We start from the raw sequence: 6,674 nt of genomic DNA on the forward strand, positions 1-6,674 counted from the left end.
GAATATTTTTCTAAGTGGATTGAAGTGAAGCCTTTGGCTACAATAACTTTGGTCACAGTCCAGAAATTCTTTTGGCAAAATATTGTTTGTCGCTTCGGTGTGCCGAAGGCTATAACTGTGGACAATAGAACACAGTTTGATGCCGAAACTTTCAAGGATTTCTGTGATCAGATTGGCACGAAGATTCATTTTGCATCAGTTAGGCATCCGGAGTCAAACGGGCTGGTCGAAAGAGCAAATGACATTATAATGACAGGAATAATGAAGCTAATCTTCAATCAGCCCAGAGGAAAATATTAAGCCAGGGCATTTGGTGCTTCTGAGAGTGGCTAATCCGGACACAGTAGGCAAACTACAGCTGAAGTTGGAAGGACCTTTTCTGGTGGTATCTTCGCCGAGGCCCGGTTCTTAAAGATTGAAGGATATGGACGGCAACGACATTCCTAGATCTTGGAATGCGGATGAGCTTCGACGATATTATGTGTAATTTGATGTAATCTTTTTTCATTTTTTCCTATGGCACCCTTTTCCTTTCCAAAGGGGGAGAAAGGTTTTTAATGGGGCCATAGCTTTTAATTTTTTCTTTCTTATTTAGCTCCATGATAGCCAAATCCCCCAAAAGAATGTAAAATGTAAAATGTAAAATCTGAGCATGCACCATCGAGTGCAGAAAAGGAAAAAAGCAGGGAGAAGCTCAAAAGTCATCCCCAAGGGGATGCAGAGCACGACAAAGCTACAAAAAGTCGTTCCTAAGGGAGCACAACGTAAGTTTTCTGGTCAAAAGTCGTTCCTAAGGGAATGCAGAGCTAAATACCGCCGAAATATAAGGCGAAGAAGTTCAAAAGTCGTTCCTAAGGGGATGTAGAACTTATACCGCCGAAATAGAAGGCGAAGAAGTTCAAAAGTCGTTACTAAGGGGATGAAGAACTTACACCGAAAAATAAACGGTGAACACCGAAAAATAAATGGTGAAGAAGACTCCAAAGTCGTTCCTAAGGGGATGCAGAGTCTGGGTGTGGCTTTGAAAGCGTGTGTTTGGACATTCATTTGCATGTTACATCACATCATTCATTGCATTCATACACATTCATTTAGACATTCGTAGGATCATCATTATCATAACATAGAGTACAAACAGATGCTTCTGCTTTGATGACAAGGCTTCGATGAGTATAAAAAAAGCAGAGTTATGCTTCGTTGCGTACGAAAAGAAGGGAATGTGTTTTTCGCCTTCGGCTCAAAAAATACAAGTTCCGTCCACATCAAAGCAGTTCATACATGGATGGAAATGTAAAAATATATTACAAGGTATGGACAAATTTACAGAGCAGTGTTTGATTCCTAAATTACAATATCTTTTACAAAGTTAATTCAAAATTTCTCTAGAGCTTTTTGCAGCAGCTTCATCACTATCCGTTAAGCTTCGGATCATTCATCTTCGACTTTGTCATCCTGTATATAACAAAGCGGTATAAGATAAATAGAAATCTCAGGAGAAGGTAAGCAACAGGTACAGGTTTATTACCGGCTTGAGATGACTTCGAGCTTCGTCACCAGTTAAGTTTCGTCCATCCTTCGTCCAGATTTGTGTTATAAATCTATTTCCAATGCTTCGGGCCAGACTGGGGATGTCAGTTAAATTCGCTGGTGATAGGCTGAAGTTTGGCCTGCTCACGATCTTCCCATGCGTGCAACCAGTCTTCATGAAAGCAACAGCTATGCTGCGAGAAGCTAGCAGGGCACAGAAGTCACCGTGCCCAGCTATAACTTCGTCAAGCGCATCAACTTCGCCCTCAATATGTTTGAAGGTGCTTGATAGGTCTTCAACCGAAGGTTCAAATTTTTTAGAACTGGCTCCAACTGAGTTGAAAACCTGCTTCAGCCGTTGCACGCACCGGTTGTCGAAGTTTAAACATTTGTCCTGAAGCTCCTTCAAGGATTTTTGCAAATTCAAACTCTTTTCGACTTCGGCTTCAAGCTTCATATCAAAATTCTTCTTTTCTTGCTCGAAGTTTTCTGACTTCAGGAGGAGTTCACTGTTTAATCTGGCAATTTTGGCTTGGGCTTCAACCAATGAACCCTCCATTGTTTGAAGAACAAAATCTTTCTTTTCAAGAGCAGCTTCATGATCTTTGATTTTGCTCTCCAAGCCCTCAATTATAACCTCATTTTTCTTATCTTCGAGGTCCTGTTGCATCCTCAAGGCTTTACTTAGTAGCATACTCTATGCAAAATAACATTCATCAGCAATCACCTTCATCGTAAAACAATGAAAAGCAGAGGGAAAAATTTTACCTTGAAATTAGAATAGAATAAGCTGTCGGCAATATGCTGTCGTCGGTAGCGACTGATGTCAACTTCAAACTTTGGAAAACCAACACTCTTCGACAGAGTGCTGATAATCTTTGCTCCAGTTCGATCTCGGATACATCCCAAGGCTTCCTCGTTAATTCCGCTAAAGAGCATCGCTCCTGGCTGGTAGCCACATGATATATCATATTCTTGTAGCTCCTCCTTCTCAGCCTTGGATAATTCTTGACCAATTATATTTTGAAAGTTAAAGCCCTTTTCTTCCGAAGCATCTTCGGCGATTTCCTTTCTTTTTTCAAGCGCTGTGGCCAGGACTTCTTCCACAGCAGCAGCAGTCTCCTCTGCAGCCAAATCCAAGAGTACCTTATCTATATTAGATATTGTACTTTCCAGATTGGTAGCTTCGGCAGTTGTAGCTTCGGCAGAAGCAGCAGCTTTGGCAGTTGGTGTTATTTTTGACCTTGAGGCCGGTGGTGGCGTTTCTTCAATAGCTTCTATAACAGTAACAATCCTTCGCTTTTTTGGCCCAACCACCTTCTTTGTTGCCGAAGGTGCGTCCTTCTTCTGTAAAAGCTTCGTCAGTTCCGGCCCAGTGGACTTAGCAGCTTGAAAGGTAAGGATTTGGTCATTACCTTTAGAATTTCTTCTACTTCAGCAGCAAAGGTGTCGAAGGAGCTCCCTCTTCTATCTTAGCCATCTTCAGCTCTGGAGTTGCAATTTTTCTCTTTTTTGAAGTTATCACCTTCGGCTCAGGGATGGATTTTTTCTTTTTCAAAGTTTTTTCATCTTCTTTTATCATCCTAGCAGCATGTTTGTTCATAACACTGACAACCCTCTTTCTCTTTGACCCTTTGGCACCCTTGCTTAGTCGTTCATAGTCAGGATATTCAAAGTTCAGGGCATCCATTACCCGATTCAGCCTTCGTTTTGGTCAGGTGCCGAAGGCCGCAGTCATCAGTTGATCTTTTTTTAGTATAGTTGCCCAAAATTTCGTTGCACATAGTTTCAATCATCTCTAGCCACTCTTGGCAAGGTTCTTTGAATTGTTTCTCAAATTTGAAGCGGTAAGGCAGTCGAACAAGTTCATTCTTTTTCTTTGTTCCCTTCAGCTTCGACATTTTCCATTCACTCAATGTCGGGGACACTCTGTTGGCTAGGTACTCCTGCACCAAATCTCTAGTGCTGATCTGTTCGGCCACCACCCTGAATTCTGCCACAGCTTGTTGGCATGGTGACCCCGACGACATGCGGCACAAGGGCTTAGTTAGCCCGAAGCTTAAACTCAGCATGCTCATTACCAGCGTCTTCAATTTCTCCCTCTTCTTCCCATCGGCCTTGATATAGAACCACTCACTTTTCCAGCCAGTTGGCCACTTGGTGTGGTAGCTAAGCACTGGGGCCTTCATATCATTGCGGTACGCGAAGTTATAACAGCCAAAATTCTCATGAAGCCCATCTTCTCTGGCCTTTGTTTGATAATATAGCTCATGCACTCAGCAGAAAGCTTCAGCATTTGGGTCCATTCCCTAGCTTTGAAGGGTCCAAATGAAGACGCTGAGCCTAACGATAGCGTTAGGGGTCAGCTGATGAAAATAGATTTCATAATCATCCAAAACTTCCCCAATCATTTCGTTCAAGGGAAACCGCAATCCCGCTTTGAAAAAGCTCTTGAAAACCACTACTTCGTCATTTTTGGGCTCTGGAGTGGTCTCTTCTCCGGCAAAACGAATAAGTTTCTTCTCAGCTTCTCTGAAGTAACCCAGCTTCATCACCATGGGTACATCAGCCTCAGACGCAGTAGATTTTTCAAAGTCCAAGTGGCTGGGTTTTGATGGGGTCAGAGTGTTGTAGTCTTCCTCTTCCTAATCAACGTTTTCTTCTTCGATGCCAGCTTGTTCAGCTTCGGCAGTAGGTGCAACTTCGTCAATAACTTCTTCCATCACAACCAACCCCGATTGCCTCATAACTTCAGAGATTGGGGCTGTCTCGGTGGCTTTGGCCTCTTCTCCTTCATGAGTCACCCTTGCAGTTGAGCGTACTCTGGCCATCTGATGTTGAAGTCCTTACAAGTTTTTACGAAGCTAATGATTTTTACAGTTTTGACGAAGCTTTCTCTTATGCCGAAGCTAGATCAAGATGATGCTTTGCTCGAGAATGCGATGAAAAAGCTTTGGCTATGGTTAAATTTTTCAGCAGCACAACAGTGCAATGGCAATGAATGTTGTGGTAACTTCACACCTACCCGTCTGTTTATATAGTGCTGCAGGTGTGAAGGTGAATCGTCAAGTTGCCTGTGGCGGAACCGCCCGAATTATTCCCACTTAAGTGCCTAAGGCCCACCTTAAAGGCTAGACCACACTTAAATAGGAATAAAACGTCAGTCCCTCGGATCTAGTCCGATGAGGCCACGAACAGGATCCAGTACCACGTACTCACTCGAAGGTGAGGCACAGAGCAAATACAATAAACCATAAAACCATACATTAAGGAGTATTTAATTTATTACAACATCATCGGAGTTTACCAAAAGTAGTGATCAGTGTTCAGAATGCAGCGGAATATAACTAATGGTAAATAAACAGAGGGATGGGGAAGCCTGTCCCATCACTCCTCATGCTCCTCCTCTGCCGAGGTAGGGTCCCACTCGACTGTCCAACCCGGTGGCAAAATGGACGGCCAAATCACTCCAGCAACCATGTCCTCCAGAGAACCTATAAAAAATTATGCCACAAGCAAGGCTGAGTATACTAATACTCAGCTAGACTTACCCGGTGTGAGGAGTCTACTCCTCTACCTCTAGACATGCAGTTGTTTGGCTGAGGGGTTTGGTTTGCCAAAAAGCACTAGCTGAGTCTAAAATCCAGTTTTAGCTTTTCAAGTTTTAGTGTGACTCTCTTAAGACTAAGTGTGTACCTAGCTAATCCTACATGGTATCAAACATTTAGCAATCAATATCTTTTGCCAAACACATTTCCACTTGTTACTCAATGTAGCAGCATGGATCAAGCAGTCTCATTAGCTGCGAGAAGCAGACGATTCGAATTGAGTTTTTAAACCTTGCAAGGTAAACCTAAACACACGACGTGGCAAGGCACTCTGTCCCCACACACATCAACCGACCCCATCGATTCCCCGTCAACAGATCAGGGCTCACCGCCTTGGCGTACAATGCCTCACTGACCCCGACTGCCGTCGTGCAGTGACCGCACTTGTACCCACCATAACCGGAATGGGAGACCACGTCTCAGGTCACATCAGGGGTAAAGTCTGTGGGCAGGTTCACTCAGGTACTAGGCTTACCAATTTACCATATTTCTCGGCATGTGTTTAGTACGTTCAAACGCTTGACACACGGTACCACACCTTAATCCTTATTCTGATTTCCGTCTCATAGACAACCAATCCCCATGGATCGTCGTCCACAGACCATCATCATTACGATATGAAAATGGATACAACCAATTCCTGACCTCACGTGAGTGCTAGAAAAATCACTCAACTTCTACCAAGATCCCTAATTAGTAAAGAAGCTACTCGACCTAGCATACTAGTATCCATCACAAGGGAAAACCTGAGTTCATGCAACTAAGGTTTCAGTCAACTCCTACACATAAGTGCACAGTACAAACCTACAAACATGAAGTGCAGTAAAATAGCATATAGAATAGGTTATGCATAAAACCGGGGCTTGCCTTCCAAAGCTGGGGCAGGCAGATCCTCGATGGTAGGCTCTGGTGTTGGCTCCTGGACTACCTCCTGAGCAACTCCTTGCTCCGGAATGAGGATGTAGTCCCCGTCAGCGAGATTACAGTCTTTCGAATGCAATGAATAATATATATGCATATTAATGATATGTCAATTTGTAAAGGCTATGCATAGTAAAACAGTACTAAATTTAGTGGTACTCTAGGGTTTCCTTTGGTTATCCTTAAGGGTTTTATACCTTCATTTTTGGGGTTTTGCATGAACTTACAATCTTTAATTACATCTTTAGGTTTCATGAGATTCTTAGAAGGTTTTAGTTGTACATTTTCTAGTTCTCCCAAAATTCCCTTTTTCTTCCTATCGTGCTTCTTATTAAGCATTTTTGAACTATCATGGCAAGTTAACATTTTCGAAAAATGTTATAAAAATTACAGTGGGTAACCATTGACCTCTGTAGGTTATTTTAAAAGTTTGAGGTTGAATTTAATTCAGACACTCGTTGTGCCAAATTAACAAAAGTAAAGGTAAAAAGGGCACTTTGCACTATAGCTCTGATTTAAGTGAGGTCTCTGTACTAAATTTTATTTTTGCCAAGATTCATAGTTGATAGTAGGACTTTATGTTAAAAATCACAGAAAAAGACCTACTGGATATTTAGT

Source organism: Zea mays, chromosome 4 (genome assembly GCF_902167145.1).
Source record: "Zea mays cultivar B73 chromosome 4, Zm-B73-REFERENCE-NAM-5.0, whole genome shotgun sequence".
NCBI classification, from domain to species: Eukaryota; Viridiplantae; Streptophyta; class Magnoliopsida; order Poales; family Poaceae; genus Zea; species Zea mays.